The sequence below is a fragment of the Neovison vison genome, chromosome 8, assembly GCF_020171115.1.
Source record: "Neovison vison isolate M4711 chromosome 8, ASM_NN_V1, whole genome shotgun sequence".
Classification (NCBI taxonomy): Eukaryota; Metazoa; Chordata; class Mammalia; order Carnivora; family Mustelidae; genus Neogale; species Neogale vison.
Window position 1 is genome coordinate 31,070,263 of NC_058098.1, and position 17,577 is coordinate 31,087,839.

A 17,577-nucleotide genomic window follows, 5' to 3' on the forward strand; every position below is an offset into this window, starting at 1 on the left:
TTCGAAACAAACACAACCAAAGAACTTCCTAACATACCTTGAATTTAGCACAGCATGTCCCAAATGCGTCTGATTGTGGAACCCCAATTTCCTGCCACCCCTCTCAGTAACCCTTGGGAAAAAAGGTTTTGTAGAATATGACTGAGAGGCACTACTTTATTGGGGGGGGGTATTTTATTTATTTATTTATTTGAGAAAGAGCGAGACAGAGAGAAAGCCTGAGCAGGGTGAGGGGGTAGAGGGAGAAGAAGGCTCCCCACTGAGCAGGGAGCCCATGCGGGACTCGATCTTAGGACCCTGGGATCATGACCAGAGCCGAAGGCAGATTCCTAACCAACTGAGCCACCCAGACACATTACTTTAAGTTGTTCCTTTTTCACGCTGGCCTGCCCACCATTTTTTTGAAATCTCAGTTGCTTTTTTCCAAATGCCCATAAATATAGTATTTGAAGGGAGTCTTGGAAGACCTGTTATCTCCCAAAGTTTCTTTTCCCTTTCTTGCAATATAATGATATTTTAGCTCATGGCTGTCAAAAATAAAATGGACTCTGCCCAGTCTCACTCATGGCTGGATGTGGCCACATGATTAGGTACTGGTCCATGGGACATGAGAGAAAAGGTTATAGGAAAAAGGAATATGCTCTCCCCTCTTCTTTCCCCCTACCTCCACCATAGTGATTGCAATGCAGGGGGGTAGGGACCCATACTGAATAATGCAGTTAAAAGCAACACAGAGCAGGAAGGGCCGAGCAAGAAGACAAAAGGAGCCAAAGCTTCTGGCAACATCACTGAGCTGAGATGCTATACCGCCTTGTACCTTTATGTCAGAGAAAACATAATTTCTACCTTGTGTGAGGTAGTATTATTTTTGATCACTGTCACATGCAAACAAACTTACTATTTATTTTTAGGCAGAGGGTGGCGGTAGGGGGAGCAGACAGAACGAGAGGGAGAATCCCAAGCAGACTCCCCGATGCGGTGAAGCCCGATGTGGAGCTCAGTCCCAGGACCCTGAGATCAAGAGATGAGCCAAAATCCAAAGTCAGACAGTTAACCAACTGGGCCACCCAGGTGCCCCCCCAAACCTATATTCTTACAAAAGCAATCACCTTGGGCGCCTGAGTGGCTCAGTGGGTTAAAGCCTCTGCCTTCAGCTCAGGTAGTGATCCCAGGGTCCTGGGATCGAGCTCTGCATTGGGCTCTCTGCTCAGTGGGGAGCCTGTTTCCCCCTCTGTCTCTGCCTGCCTCTCTGCCTACTTGTGATCTCTGACTGTCAAAAAAAAAAATCTTAAAAAAAAAAAAACTAAAACAAATGCAATCACCATTTATTGTTTTGTTTGACTGGAATAGTAGCTCAGTCACTTAGGAAATGCTTCCTCACCTTTTTTTTTTTTTTTAAGACTTTATGTATTTGGGGGGCGCCTGGGTGGCTCAGTGGGTTAAAGCCTCTGCCTTCGGCTCAGGTCATGATTCCAGGGTCCTGGGATTGAGCCCCACATGGGGCTCTCTGCTCAGCAGGGAGCCCGCTTCCCTTTCTCTCTCTGCCTGCCTCTCTGCCCACTTGTGATCTCTCTCTGTCAAATAAATAAATAAAAATCTTAAAAAAAAAAGACTTTATGTATTTGTTAGAGAGAGAGAGAGAGGGCAGAGGGGAGGGACAGAGGGAGACAGAGAAAGAGAATCTCAAGCAGACTCCATGCCGAGTGTGGAGCCTGACGCGGGGCTCAATCCCACAACCCGAGACCATGACCTAAGCTGAATTCAAGAGTCAGCAGCTCCACCGATTGAGCCCCTCAGGTGCCCCACTTTCTCACTGTGTAGTTGATGGGGAGTTTGTAGGACCCCATTTTCCCGTCCATGGTGATGATTACAGGGATGGACACATGACCCATGTCCGCCAAGCAGAACTCTCTCTGGGATTTTTCTCTTCAGAGCTGACAGGGAAGAGCTTTTTCCTTTGCAGGACATGAGGCTGTAAGAACTTGAGCTTGGAGCTTCTCAAAGATCATGCTCCAGCTTCTGGAGGGGACTTGGGTCAGATTCCCCAGAAAGAGATTGAAAGGAGGCTTCCGTGTGCACTAGAGGATATTGAGGATATTGAAGGGTTTGTAGGGGTGTCAGGAAGGGAGTGGGAAAAGTAGGAGGCGGGCAGAAGGAGGAAGCTGAGGTAGGGCGGCGATCCAGGTGAAGTATGAGCCTCATCTGGTCCCTCAGGAAGCTCGGGAGTGTTGATTCTATGCTAAGGTTGTCGTGCCTCCTGGCAAGAGAACTGGGCTTGCCCTCTCCCATACTCTCACTCAGTGATTAAGGGCTGCCCTGGGAAAGGCAAGATCCCATGCCTACGGAACAACTCCAGAAGTCCAGGACAGGCCTCCCACAAAAGTCACAGGCATGGGGGAGAACGGGAGCGCCCACGGGCTGAACACAGGGGAGAGGGCTGCCCCAGGATCTGGACCCCGTGTTGGTAGTAACGGCTATGCAGAGGCTGAGCCCAGACAGAGCCTGCCTGGAGGTCCTCCATGTTTCCTTCCCGGGCCCTGGACCTCAGTGGCTTGGCCCATAGGCTACAGGGTTTTAGCGAGGCACTACTGAGGGACAGAGATGGAGCCTAATCCAAGCAGAAGGTCTGGGATCTCTGGGCCCCAGAGCTCTGGGATCTGGGTGCAGAGCAGCTCGCAAACTCCAGGGAAGCAGGCTGCCAGCTCGGAGCTGAGGCTTGGGTGGTGGGAGCTGATACCCTGCCATGGGAGACTCTGGAGAAGGGTATCCTCACTTCTGAATTGGCCTAATCAACACCACACTTTGTATACAACACCACTCACTTCTATAGCCGCATTCTCCCAGTCATGTACTGGGGTGTGCCTTGGCCCCACCTGCAGCTTACCGCTCCGTGTGGCACTCTCCGAGGTGACTCCCCTCTAGGTGCTACACTTGCCGAAGCCCTGCTCTCAGTCCCCCTGGGGCTGCCCATCTGGCATCAGCTTCCATAGCAGATCCTGGTCACAGCCGCTCTGCAGTGGACTCTCCGGAAGGCCTGCCTCTGATTGGCTCTGTGCATCCAGATCGCACCAGCTTTGCTGTGAGGGGCCTCCACCAGCAAGCTGCAGAAGGCCACCTTGGGCGTCAGATCCTCCTTGACTGCTTGGAGGATGGGACAAGATCTGAGAGTTTTAAGATCCTCCTTTGCCAAGGCCAAGTAGCTAAAGACTGGGGTGAAAGTATGATGACAGCCCAGTTCCTTTTCCTGGGGGTGTAATTTTATTTTTTTAAGATTTTTTTATTCATTTGAGACAGAGTGTGAGCAGGGGAGAGAGGCAGAAGGAGAGAGAGAGGCAGGCTCCTGGCTGAGCAGGGAGCCCAACTTCGAATTCGATTCCAGGTCCCTGGGGTCATGACCTGAGCCGAAGGCAGATGTGTAACTGACTTAGCCACCCAGGCACCCCTGGGGGTGTGATTTGATACTCAGTTCTGGAGGGATCAGGCTGAGGCTGAATCATCACCCCAATGGCTTCCTTGCTGGGCTTCCTCCCCTTCCCCGTCTTGCTCCTTCTACCCCAGTCCCTTACAGGTTTCTCCTGGGAGCACCATCTTCATAAGTCACTTACACCTGAACCCTTGATTTGGGGACAACCTGATCCACACCCCAGAGGTTCATCAGGATGTTACTTTGTTATGGGACTCCCTGAGTACTGATCGACTGTCCTAATTATATAAAATGCATATCAGTGATAACATCACAATGTTGCCCCAGCATCTGTTCCCCCTTTATCACCTGCACCCAATTTTCCTTGGTTAAATTGTCGCTCTCCCATTCTCAGGCATGCAGTTTTAGGGGATCAACCCCCTACCTGAGCTCCCACATGGACCCCAACTGGCTTAAGATAATCAACAGACTCCATTGCGCTGGTTATAGAGATCAGTTCCACTGTGGGCAGGAAACCTGAGCTGATCCAGTGGGGACCCGGGGAGGCATGTGCCTGGGTTGCCAGAAAGGTCCAGAAAGAGAGGGTGGGCTGGTGGTGCTGTCCTCTGTCTGGGAGAGGACACAGCCCCCAGGGACAGAGCTGAGAGGCAAAGAGAGAAGCTAGGGCAGGTCACATCATTTAAGCTCTGGGTAGAAGAATGTTTTATTACCGGAGTCTCCAAATTTCCTTTTACTATTTAGCCAATTTGAGTCAGACTGTTTTTCTTTTATTTGCACCCTTAAGAATCCTTATTTGCACCTTAATGATTCACTGACTTTTTCTGGAAGTAGCCCTATTTTGAGACTATTTTAAGAAGTTCCTTATACGGGGCGCCTGGGTGGCTCAGTGGATTAAGCCGCTGCCTTCAGCTCGGGTCATGATCCCAGGGTCCTGGGATTGAGCCCCGCATTGGGCTCTCTGCTCTGTGGGAAGCCTGCTTCCTCCCCTCTCTCTGCCTGCCTCTCGCCAACTTCTGATCTCTGTCTGTCAAATAAATAAATAAAATAAATCTTTAAAAAAAAAAAAAAGAAGTTCCTTATACATTCTGAATGCTCCATTTTTTAAAAAAGATTTTTATTTATTTATTTGACAGAGAGAGATCACAAGTAGGCAGAGAAGCAGACAGAGAGAGAGGAAGGGAAGCAGGCTCCCTGCTGAGCAGAGAGCCTGATGCGGGGCTCGATCCCAGGACCCCGGTATCATGACCTGAGCCAAAGGCAGAGGCTTAACCCACTGAGCCACCCAGGTGCTCCCTGAATGCTCCATTTTTAAGGGTGAAGTAAAAAGAAATGTTTCCCCTGCAGAAGGGGGGAATTGGTATTTACTGGAGTTTCAGTTTTACAAGATGAAAAGATCCTAATGGTGGGTCACAAAATATGAATTTATTTCACACTATCAAACCAGACACTTAAAAATAATTAAGATAGTAAATTTAATATTAGGTATTTTTTTTAACCACAATAAAAAAAAAAGCAAGCAGAATGTGAGCTTATATATTTACCTAAGTGCTGCAAGCTGGGCAGTTCAAATAAGTGTGTCTTATGGATGTAAGTTATAGCCTGGTAAAATGGATTTTTATTTTTTTTAATTTTTTATTGTTTCTAAAGATTTATTTATTTATTTGAGAGAGAGTGCATGCATGTGCATGAGCAGGGGGAGTGGCAGAGTGAGAGAATCTTCAAGCAGACTCCCCACCTGAGCAGGGAGCCCAGCACGGGTCTCCATTCCACGACCTGGCAGATCATGATCTGAGCCAAAATCAAAAGTCGGTTGCCCCACCAACTGAGCCACCCAGGTTCCCCATGGTAAAATTGATTAAAAAAAAAAAAGTATTTCCCTATGGGGCCCAGCCTCAGGATGTCCCATAAGTGTACATTTCATAATGATTATCAGGATTTCCAGCAACAGGTCAAGCACCCAACTCCATCACTGGATAGGCAGCACCGTGGTTTGTCATCACACCCCCAGAAGATAACATGATGCTTGATTTAAGGGACAACCATTAAATACTGTTGAATGAATGGACCCACCAGTGTGTGTGGTGGATGCCTGTTCCATATTCTTATATTGATATTCTTTGACTCATATACTCAGTCAACAAATATTTACTGAGTGGTCACTGTGTGACATGTAGTGTCCTAGGTGTTAGGGATTCAGTAGTGACCAAAACAGACAAAAATCTGGGCCCTCATGGGTTACAGTCTAGTAAAGGAGATACACATTAATAACATAAATGAGCAAATGTATTCCACAATGGATGATGGTAAGTATGAAGGAGAAAAATCAGTCAGGATAAGGAACAAGGGGGATGGTTAGCATCACTGAGAAGGTGATATTTGAGCGAAGACTTCAAAAACAAACCACAAAGGTCCATCTTAGTGCTTGGTGGATGTGTCATGTGAGGCAGAGCAGGGAGGAAATTGCAGCAGGAGGAAAGGGAGGATGCAGACATGTGAGTTATATACAGTGGCGGGGGGTGGCAAGCTTCAGTGGGTGTGTGATCTGTGTTTGCATGTAGTCACACAGAGACTCATGCTCAGAAGGGCCCCATGCATACTTTAATGCTCTGCTATCACCATCTTTACCATTTTTAATAGTTTTTAAATAAGGGACCTGTATATTTGTGTTTTTTTTTAAAGATTTTATTTATTTATTTGACAGAGAGATCACAAGTAGGCAGAGAGGCAGGCAGAGAGAGAGAGGGGGAAGCACGCTCCCTGCTGAGCAGAGTGCCCGATGCAGGACTCATCCCAGGACCCTGAGATCATGACCTGAGCTGAAGGCAGAGGCTTAACCCAATGAGCCACCCAGGTGTCCCCGTATATTTGTTTTTAAAGATTTTATTTTTAAGTAATCTCCACACTCAGCTTGGGGGTTGAACTCACAACCCTGAGATCAAAAGTCAGGCTCTACCGACTGATCCAGCCATGCGCCCCTCAACTGGTCTGTATTTTCATTTTGTACTGGGGCCCACAGATTACGTAGCTGGTCCTACACACAGTACTTTACTCTTTTGGATAGCCTATGCCTTTTCTCCAACACTCCCTTTGAAAGCGCAGATGCTTCCAGAAAACATGGATACATTGGTGTGAATTGCTTTTCCTCAGAGAGTTGTGAGTAGGAGACAGCAGTTGTACCAGTCAGGGTAGCTGTGTAACAGAAATCCCCAGATCCAGTGGCTTAAAACAGCAAAGGTTTATTTCCCTCTCACTCTAGGTGTTCATCATGGGTCAGCTGGGGCCTCTGCTGTGAGTCACGCTCACTCCCGGACTGAGGCTGAGGGTGAGTGAAAACATGGGAAATTGTGTAATGGCCCTAAAAGCTTCTTCTCAGAAGTGACACCCATCTTGTGAGATGGAGCCCATCCTATCCCACTGGGCTCACGATGGGTGTGGAGCCTGCTTAAGATTCTCTCCATGTCCCTCTGCCCCTCCCCACCAAAAGAAGTGGCACCTATCACTCCAACACACATCTCATTGGCCAGGGCCAATCACGTGATGACACCCAGCCCTAAAGGAGGAACTCTAATCCAAACAGGCCCAGGAGAATTGGGCAGATTTGTTAACCAGTTGTTTTAACAACGGATTTATTAAGTAATAATAATTTATTTATTAAATAACCCACCCTTTCTCTCTTTTTATTGTCCACTTATCTTATACTAAATGTTTATTGATCCTCAGGCATCTTTCTGGATCATCTTTCTGCTGCACTGATTCCCCCATCGATGCCTGGGCATAGTTACTGTTTTAATTTCCATAGCTTTGTAATGCTATTGAATATCAAAGAAGATAAGTACTTCAGGGTTCTCCTTTGACACTTTTTTCCTGGTTATTGTCATCCTTTAATTTCTAGACTGAGTTGAGAATCACCTGAAGTCCTCTTAGCCCCTGTGTGACTTTGATTAGACAGGAATTGCCAATGGAGACAAACTGACACTTCTTCACAATATATAAGTCACTACTAATAAAGTCTAAGTATCTCAGTAAGGTCTTGTGATGTTTTCCAAGTATATTCAGTAACTTCCTACTCATTTGACCTCCAAATATTTAGTTTCATAGTCATTGTGAATGACACCCTTGCTGTATTGTTTTCTAATAGTTATTCTAGCCCAGCAGAAACACTCTTGATCTTGACCTTCTTTGTAACTGTTTCATCAAGGAAGTTCACTACTGAACTTCCTTAATAAAACCGTTCTATAGTTTGTAATCTGCTTACTTCCAAATTATCATTAATTTTCCACTTTCCTCATTAAAAACAACAACAACCCAATCTTATAACTTCTCATTTCTGCAGCAAGAGGGAAACTGGCTGTGTGGACTGATGCAATTTTCATTTCCACTATTTTCTGTGATCTCATGACCACTTCTCTCCAGCCTGGCAAGCAGCTAGGGTACTCTGTGCCCACTGGCTTTGGGAAGGGGTGACATAGCAGAATGCACAGGAAAGGGAAGTCATGTTCTTGGAGTTTTTTTAAGACTTTATTTATTTGGGAGAGAGAGAGGGAGAGTGAGTATGTGAGTGGGGGGGAGGAGCAGAGGGAGAGGGACAAGCTGACTTCACACTGAGCCCCGCGCCTGACACAGGGTTCCAGCCCACGGCCCTAAGCTCACGACTTGAGCCCAATCCAAGAGTCAGACCCTGAACTAACTGAGTCACCCAGGTGCCCCACGTTCTATGAACTTTCAGTTTTGGAGGTCTTTACCAGATTTAAAAGAACAGTGGAGGAGGTGACAGCCTTCATACCAGGTTCCTCAATGTGGCCTCTGACCTCTGCTGGCCCTTGAGCTGTTTAATCGTGGCCCATGATGAAGTAAGTACAGATATGGAGAGGAATCATTTAGAAACTTTTACAGCAATTTGCTGTCACCACAGGATCCAAATATTTGCATGATCAGGAGACTGGCCTCACTGTACAGTGTATGGACCAAAATATTGCTGTGCGACAACTGGAAGTGAAATGGAAGCTATTTCATCACAGCTTGTTTGATCTTCAGATTCACTTCTTTAGTTGATGTGCTTTAGTGGAGTGCTTCTTTACAGTAACCAGAAGGCTCCGGATTGAGAGAAAGGAGGAGAGTTAGAAGGAAACCAGTGGGTCTAGAACATCACCCCCAACCCCAGGAGCCCAGCCATAAATGCAGGGCGGGGGCTGGGAGAGGAGAGCTACCAGCCGGAGAACAACAGATACCCTTGACCGACTGGGAAACTGCAATCAGAGGGGGCCCATGCCCTTTTCTAAGTAGGGCCTGGAAGCAGCATGATTCTATCATTTCTTTGAGAAATGGGCTGGGCAGAGCTGGACGGCTGGGTTGGAGATAGCCCACACAGTTCCCACGCACCCCGGCATGCGGCAAGGAGCAGGGGAATGATTTTCTGTGTGTTCAGAAGGAACCCTGAGGCAGCGAAGAACCACTTGGGCCACCTGATGTTCTCATGGACCCAAAGGAGGTGCAGAAGGAGTTGAGCAACAGAGACCTAGGAAAATGTGCAGCTGAGAACAGGGGACACCGCAGCTACACAGATGGACCAACACCTAACGTCTAGACCAAAGTTTATCTAGGCAAACACTAGTGTAGAAACACAGGGGCCTGTGCTCGCTTCGGCAGCACATATACTAAAATTGGAACGATACAGAGAAACACAGGGGCCAGCTGCTTCCTCTCCCTGGAGGCCTTGGTACCACTGGAAAGCCCCCTCCTGCAACTGAGATGGCAAACTGGGCAGTGAGGGGACATTCCCATCCTAAGTAAGTACGTTTCAGTCTCCTGGTGGCATGATGACTCGTGGTTGGAACTCAGTGGAATTATTTAAAAAGCAGAAAAGATTGAACACCTTCCCTATTGCAAACTTCAATCAATGAACTGAGATTCAAGCCCACTTTTGCTTTGTTTAACCAGAATGACAGGTGTTAGTGGATACCTTTCCCCTGCTTCTGATTTTAAAGGTAATACATCTGGGATTATACTGTATGGCATTTGCTATTGATTCCTCATGGTTTTTTTTTTTTAAAGATTTTATTTATTTATTTGACAGACAGAGATCAGAAGCAGGCAGAGAGAGAGAGGAGGAAGCAGACTCCCCGCTGAGCAGAGAGCCCGATGCGGGGCTCCAGCCCAGGACCCTGGGATCATGACCTGAGCTGAAGGCAGAGGCTTTAACCCACTGAGCCACCCAGGCGCCCCGATTCCTCATGTTTTTAAAGATGCCTTCTCTGAGTGTCTACTCCTGAGTCCTGAGTTCATCTGAAAGCAGTATTCGTGGACTCCGGGTGACCGCTCTGATGTCCTCTCCAATCTCGCTACAAACATGAATCTCTTCTTGGCACCCATATCCCATTACTGGAAGCAACACTCTCCTCATTTGCCTGCTCCGTTTTCTTTTGTGTTCTCGAATCTCTTCATGTGCCTCTTTTCATCTTTACCCAAAAGAGTCTGTTTTTATCCAGTGTCAGGAGTTTTGAGGGCTTGATCAAAGGCTGGAATTTTCTGTTCTGATCTTGTAGCCTCAGAGAAGGAAAGTTATACTTTCTGTGGGTTATTTAGCAGAAGCAGAGGATGAGCTGAGAGTGAAGAGAAGAACCGGAACCCCAGCTAGGGTGGGGGACAGGAGGCTGGCCTCTTTCCCCTGCCACAAAGGGTTCTCCAAGATCTCACCAGCCTGCCTCTTCTTTCAGGATCCTCCTGTCACAACGTACTGGCCAGAACCGAGTCAGTCCGCTCTCAGGCGACATCTGCTTTGTCGCCGCTCACCTGGCTGTCTGCGTCTCCCCCTCTGCCCAGGATGCCCATCTGGTGATCCCTGACTTGACAGGTGCTTCCCTGAATTTTCGCTTTCTAATTATCTAAGCCATACATGTATGTTTTGTGTGCTTTTCTGTATATGTATATTATTTGACAATGAAAAGAGCTGAAAAACAATCTGCATATGGCTTTATATATGCACTTTTTTTTTCCTGGAAGAATACAATGGCAAACTCATAATGGAGGGCGTTTAATTTTTTTTTACTTGATACAGTTCTGTATTTAAATAAATTACTGTTTTTCAAAGCCTGGGAAATGACCACGTAGCAGGGAAACCCCAGGTTGACCCCAGATGACCAAAGATGCTCTCCCAGGTCTGGCTTTGTCCAGACAGATTTCAACATGCAGCTGTCTCCTTCCTGGACCACAGACAACCACACCTTTGACCTGTTGCCTTTTACCCTCATTGCAGACCTTCAATTACTCACTGTGTTTTGAACTTCAGGACCTACTCTTCGCCAGGTCTCGTTCTATGGGGCTTTCTAAGGATCTCAAAGAGCAACAGGACAGTCTTTAAAAACAAAACCAATTTGTTCTAATCTGATTTCCCTTAAAAAAGAAAAAGGAGTCTTTTCCAGGGTTGAGATTTGAAAAGGAAGAAGCCGTTCTGGAGACTGTCAGAACATGTATTTCTTGAGCAGTTTTGGTTAAACAAGTCAGTGAGTGAAGCAGTGCTTGGGTCTCCTGACTCAGCGAGGTCAGCCGAAGTATGAGCAAAGGCTGAACAACTGGGTCTAATAACAGAGAATGCGTGGGTGACCGGAGTCCAAGCAGCAGGCAGAGGACACTGCGGATGACACCAGCTTATCTGGATGCGGGGTGGTAGGAAGAAGGCAGAATTCAGGCCTTGAGGGATTTGGGGGGATAGAAGGAAACAGGGGTATAGCAAAGCCCCTGAGGTATGAATCCATGCATAAAAAGCAAAAAATAAAATGAGTTACACCCTATCTCTTCTCCTCAGCTCTAAGCAAAGATCACTCCAGCATCCTGGCAGGAATCTGGAAGTCTGATCTTTGGATAAAGTTGTGAAATCAGGCTTTTTGACTGAGAAGCTGGGCAATACCAGCCGAGATGGGAGGAGCCAACTGAGAGCAGGGAGCTAAGCAGAGATCTAGACTCCCAGCCTTTGTTGCCAGCTTGGTTCCCAGGCACTGGTGGCTAGCCCTGTCTGGGAAAGATCAACCTCAGGGAAAGATCTAAAGTTACTGATCATGAGTACTCCCTTGTGAATGGCCCGGGCAGACTATTGTGCAGAGGATCCATCCCATGGTCAACAAGGCATGGAGCTGTGCTGGGTTTTGTGTCCTCACCCTTTTGCATGAGCTTAAAGCCATGGATCACCTGGAAAGTCAAGACTGAAGCAAAGAAATAGAAAAAGCAACCTAGAGAAAAGACCAGTATGCAGGGAGATGGAAAGTTCACAAACCAACCGTGAAAATCCTCCATAAGATTCATCCATTCATACATTCTTTCACTCAGCGAAGACTACTGGTGTCCCACGTGCCAAGCATGGTTCTAATGTGCTGGGAACACCAGTGAACAAAGAAGAGAGGTCTGCCCTTCTAAGTGGGGGTGGGATGAGGGAGTGAAACAGAACAATGAAGAACACGCAGAGTAAGAAAGTAAAATTAGCGGGACGCCTGGGTGGCTCAGTTGGTTAAGCAGCTGCCTTCGGCCCAGGTCATGATCCCAGCGTCCTGGGATCGAGTCCCACATCGGGCTCCTTGCTCGGCAGGGAGCCTGCTTCTGCCTCTGCCTCTGCCTGCCATTCTGTCTGCCTGTGCTCGCTCGCTCTCCCTCTCTCTCTCTGACAAATAAATAAAAAATCTTTAAAAAAAAAAAAAAAGAAAGTAAAATTAGCGAGTTAGAATGTGACATTTACCATGGGAAAGAAGAGTTGAGTGGGAGAAAGGAGGCCAGGCGAGGGGGTGCTCTAGGCATGGATAGGAAGAGACTGTGGGCAGGTTGCAGCATTACTCATGGAGGCCATGGCCTTACTGAGAAGATGCAATTTGAGCCACATTTTGAAGAAGTGAGGGATTCTGGGCAGAAGGAACAGTCAGTGCCAAGGTGCTAAGGTGGGATTGGGTCTGGAGAAGTCAAGGAACACAGAGGAGGCCAGTGTGACTGCAGTCAGTGAACAGAGGTAGAAGAGCCAATGACAGGGGGCCGGGGGAGGAGAGAGCAAATTGGGGCACATCAGTCCCTGCAGGGACCCGGGCTTTCCCTGTGAGTCAGATACAGACTCACTGTGGTGTGTTGAGAGGAATGACATGATGTGATTGATATATATATATATATTTAAGATTTTATTTATTTATTTGACAGACAGAGATCACAAGTAGGCAGAGAGGTAGGCAGAGAGAGAGGAGGAGGAGGAAGCAGGCTCCCTGCCAAGCAGAGAGCCCCATGTGGGGCTCAATCCCAGAATCCTGAGATCATGACCTGAGCCGAAGGCAGTGGCTTTAACCCACTGAGCCACCCAGGCGCCCCGATATGATGTATTTTTAAAGGACCATTCTGACTGTTATGCTGATAAATGAGTGTTTATGTCTTTTAAAAATATATTTTTAAAAGATTTTATTTGACAGGGAGAGAGAGCACAAACAGAGGGAGCAGGAGAGGGAAAAGGAGGCTCCCCACTGAGCAGTGAGCCCAATGCAGGACTCGATCCCAGGACCCTGGGATCATGACGTGAGCTGAAGTCAGAGGGTTAACTGACTGAACCACCCAGACGTCCCTGTTTCTTTCCTTTTTTTTTTTTTTAATAAGCTCTACACCCAAGGTAGGGCTTGAACTCAAGACTCAAGGTCAAGAGTCACATGCTCTACCAACTGAGCGAAACAAGTGCCCTGATTAAGTGAATATTTACACTGATAATATATTGACATAAGAAAAGACGTCAGGCCACAAAATAAAACTTAATTGCCATAAAAAGAACACTTAGAACATTAAAGAGACTCTTTGGACATTGAAACCACGATAGCAAAAAACCAAAAAGCATGACAGAAACATTGGAAGACAGAGGCAAGTAAGCCTTCCATAAAGGAGATAAAAAACACAAAATATGGAAAAAAAGACAAAAATACGAAAAATTGGAGAGAAAAGGTAAGGGCCCACCCCTAAAGAAACAATTCCAGAAACAGAAAACAGAGACTTCAGAGTGAAGGAAATTATCAAACAAATTCATTTCATAAAATTCCCTAACACTAAAAGATACGAGTTACCAGAGCACCTATGCTGAAGAAAAATGGGCCAACAACAAGATGTGTCCCTGTGAAATGTCAGAACACTGAATGCAACTCTTTAAGCATCCAGGGAAACAAACAAACAAACAAAAAAAAACAACAGCCAACCGAAGAACCTGAAATCTGAGTGGCACCAGATATCTCCACAGAAGTCACATGGGATGGTTGAGGGCTCCGCATTCACATTCTCGTCTCTGGAGGACAATAAGCAGGTAAAGAAAGGGCAACAGGCTCCAGAGGGAGTTCCTGATGACAAGGACAGAACACCAGGGGTACATATAGAAATGGCAGAGTCTGAATTAGTGACAGTACATAGAAGATCACATAAACAAACGAAACGAGATTGTCAGCTCCAGGGAAAGCTAAAAGTTGAGCCAGAAGGGAGATTTAAGTCATAATGTACGTCCTGGCTAAGCTGAAAATAGGGTTTATATGTTCTTAGTCACATCACAGTATTGAATATGGATTCATCCAAAATGACACAGTTACAAGGAGAAAACGGAGGGCTTGTAAGTATGTGAGGAGGATAGGAGACAGTGAGGGAACGGAGCAAAATCTCCACGTTCTACCGGATAAAGTCAACTGGTTAGGCCTAGTACTGAAAATTTGTGAAGTGGTAATGTATCATGTAGAGAGCTCAAAGTCAATACAAGGAGATTCAGCTGGAAGAACCAAAGGTGGGTAAGGTGTCCCTTGGGGAACGAGGGAGCAGGGATTGCTAAGAACAAATGATTTTCCTAATAAGCCTGGTTTAACTGCTTATGAAAAATTTAAAAAGAAAACTACCGGGTGCCTGGGTGGCTCAGTGGGTTAAGCCGCTGCCTTCGGCTCGGGTCATGATCTCAGGGTCCTGGGATCGAGTCCCGCATCGGGCTCTCTGCTCAGCGGGGGACCTGCTTCCCTTCTTCTCTCTCTGCCTGCCTCTCTGCCTACTTGTGATCTCTCTCTGTCAAATAAATAAATAAAATCTTTAAAAAATAAAATAAAAAAAGAAAAAGAAAACTACCATAGTTTCCTCATTCTTTAGCTGGTCACAGCCTAGTCCCATGTAACCTAGGCAACCTTTATCTCCAACTCTCCCAATGCCCTGCCTGAACACATCACCCATTACCAGTGTATGTGTTATGTGGATTTGGGGAGGGGGGACAAGTTCATCCAAGTTCCCTCCCATCTGCCCTTAGTCCAGCTCAAGTCCTGTCTCCCCCAGACCTGCTTGGAGCCTGCTGAGCCTCCTTTCCTCTCCAATCCACTTAGCAGAGCAACAATTGTCTAAATTATTAGTGGATAAATATTACTTATTACATTGTTTAGCTAGGTCAGGTATGGAGCTCTCCTCCCTAAGTAAGTTGTAAACTTCTGGAGGAAGTGCAAGATTCCTTTTTGATATCTGGCAAATGTCCATAGTAGGTGCCCAAAAAACATTTCATGAATAAACTCAAAAGTAGAATTCAAGGTGAATTAACAGACAGATCTAAAACAAAGTCTGGAGATAAAACTAAGGTTAGATTAAAGCTGTGACTGTTAATGGTTAAGGCATCTAGAGGACCAAACTGTATCAAGATACAGTGGCCTTCAAAGCTCTATAGGTCTACTTTTTCAGTTAATATTTAAGTTGAGTTGTTTTAATAAAGAGATATCTTGCCCTCAAAGTACTCTCAAGTTCCAAGTTTTGGTGACCCAGGCCTTGGAAAGTAAACAGTAAATGTACTCTACCCTGCCAGCAGCCCTGGGAGAGCAATACAGTGGAAGACCATCTTGAGTCAATGTTCAGAATGAGCAGGAGTCCTTGATCTTGGGCCCATTCATTCCAAGCTCTTTTGGTCCCACTGTGGTTTCACTTCCATTAAATGGAGAAGATACCTGGCATTTGTTGACATCATTCATTCCATGCTCTTTTGGCCCACTGTGGTTTCACTTCCATTAAATGGAGAAGATACCTGGCATTTGCTGATGTCCCCGAGAAGGGGAAACCTGGTGCTCTTGGCAAATACCCTGGCAATATGCTCTGAAGTCTTCAAATGTTCATATCCTGGCTAACGGGACAGGAGCCTGCAGCTATATCCAGAGATCTGTCTCAGTCCCAGACCCTGCTGGTGACCACTCTTGCCTGGTGCCTGTCATCTCCACTCCGCCAGGCCACAAACCCTCCTAGCTGTGTCAGTGACTCAGCTGCTGTCCCCTTTTCAGTTGTAGGGGCATACTGGTTCGGAGGGTGGTGGTCTCAGAGCAAACTCTATGGATATTAATCCCAGAGAAAACCCTCCTGAAGGATCAACGCCTTAGCCAAGACTGGAGCACTTTATAATTGGCTCTTCTCCTGTTAGTAAGAGGAATGAAAGCATGGAGGTATTAAAGACCCACAGAGCTAGGGAGGAAGGACAGCACCTCCAGTGTTCAGGGGAAACTCCTGAGTCGCAGAGCCTGCCTCTCACATATGCAGGAAAATACATCCTCCCTCTCACTGCATCTTAAATTACACAGCTCCCTTCCCCTGGCCTTCAGAGCACTCAAATGTGCTCCCGCTCCTGCCACAGACCTTCCCCACCTGTGGAACTTGTTTCGGTTTCTCACTGCTCACACGAAACATCTTCACAAAGCCTCCCTGTGTTGTGTCTGTGCCATTTCTGTGAAGCTTCCTCAAGACACTGGGTGTTACCGGCTGGAGAATCATGGTGGATCAAGGAGGGGGAGCTCTAAATTTTGGTCCCCACCCCCCCAGCCCTTGGTGCTGCCAGAAGAGGTCCAGGCCCAAAGGGAAGAAACGGATTAAGAGGCACAGGGAGCCCCGAACAGTGCTCTTCAGGCACCGACACAGTACAGGTCTTGTCGAAACGCGGGCTTGGATTTAACAGGGCTCGGGCAGGCCCAAGATTCTGCATTTGTAACAAACTCCTGGTTGCAGGCCATGCATCGAGTAGCAACGGCCAAGACTAAGGAGGGATAGTAGAGAAAGAGGCAAGAACAGGGCCCACAGAAGATGAATGGGGGAAGAACAAGCTCCAGGCAAGCTGGTCTGCTAGAGCGACCGCTACACCACCTTGCGTCTCCAAGGACCTCCCCGCAGGGCCTTCTGGGGCAGGGGCCTCTGTGGCCCACATGATGGCTACAATGGGGTGCTCTGGTACTCTCCCTTCCCCTTGCATTCCACAGGACTGGAGCACACAGTGTGCCTGCCAGCTGCATGCTAATGGAGGGCCAGAGGCTGGAGACTGTCTCATTCCCTCCATTCTGTCAGGTCAGGGAGGCCTGCCTTGGCTGGGGACGGCTGCCATGCTAGCTCGGGCCCCTAACTCCAGGGCGGTCCACCATGGAACAGCAGATTCTACAGGCTGGGCCCAGGGATAGCAGATGGGCTCTCTCCCCTCTTGAGTTTCACCTGAGAAACTACTCCCCGAAGCCAAAGGAGTGACTGCCTTCACTTCCTCCAACAGCAGCTTCCATTAACCCCACCTACCGTGCGAAAGGCTGTGTGTGCAGCGCCCTCCCCCATGGTTTTATTAAGTCCTCACATTTACCCTCACAGGTAGGAACTGGCTTATCCCCACTGTATAAGGCAAGTGAAGTTCCAGACTAATTTGCCCAAAGCCTCACAGCTAATAAGACTCAACCCTCCCCACCCTGCCACTAAGCCCTAACCAAACTCGTGAGGCCAGGAGCCTAAGGGATTATGTCTGAGAGAGAAGCCTCAAGATAGTTTAGATGACACAAGACAACCAAGGCGAGTTAATCTGGTTTATAACCCTTTGAAGGTCCCTCCACCAGCTTCCACTGAACCAGTAACAGAAGGCTCTTTGGTGCCAGCTGGCAGGGACACCCCAGGACCCCGAAGGCAGGAACATGCAGGTGGCTGTGAACTGGGCTCAACGGCTGAGCAGAGTATTAGGTGGAGTGGACTCAACAGGTAGCACCAAATCAATCTGAGGAGCTGGCCTGCCCGGCAGCCGACAGGAGGATCATCTAGGACCATCTGAATCAAATAGCACCCGCCCAACTATCCACACCTCGAAGGAACATAACACAGCATCCTGGGATGGAAATGTACTCTCAACTTTGGTTCTTCATTTA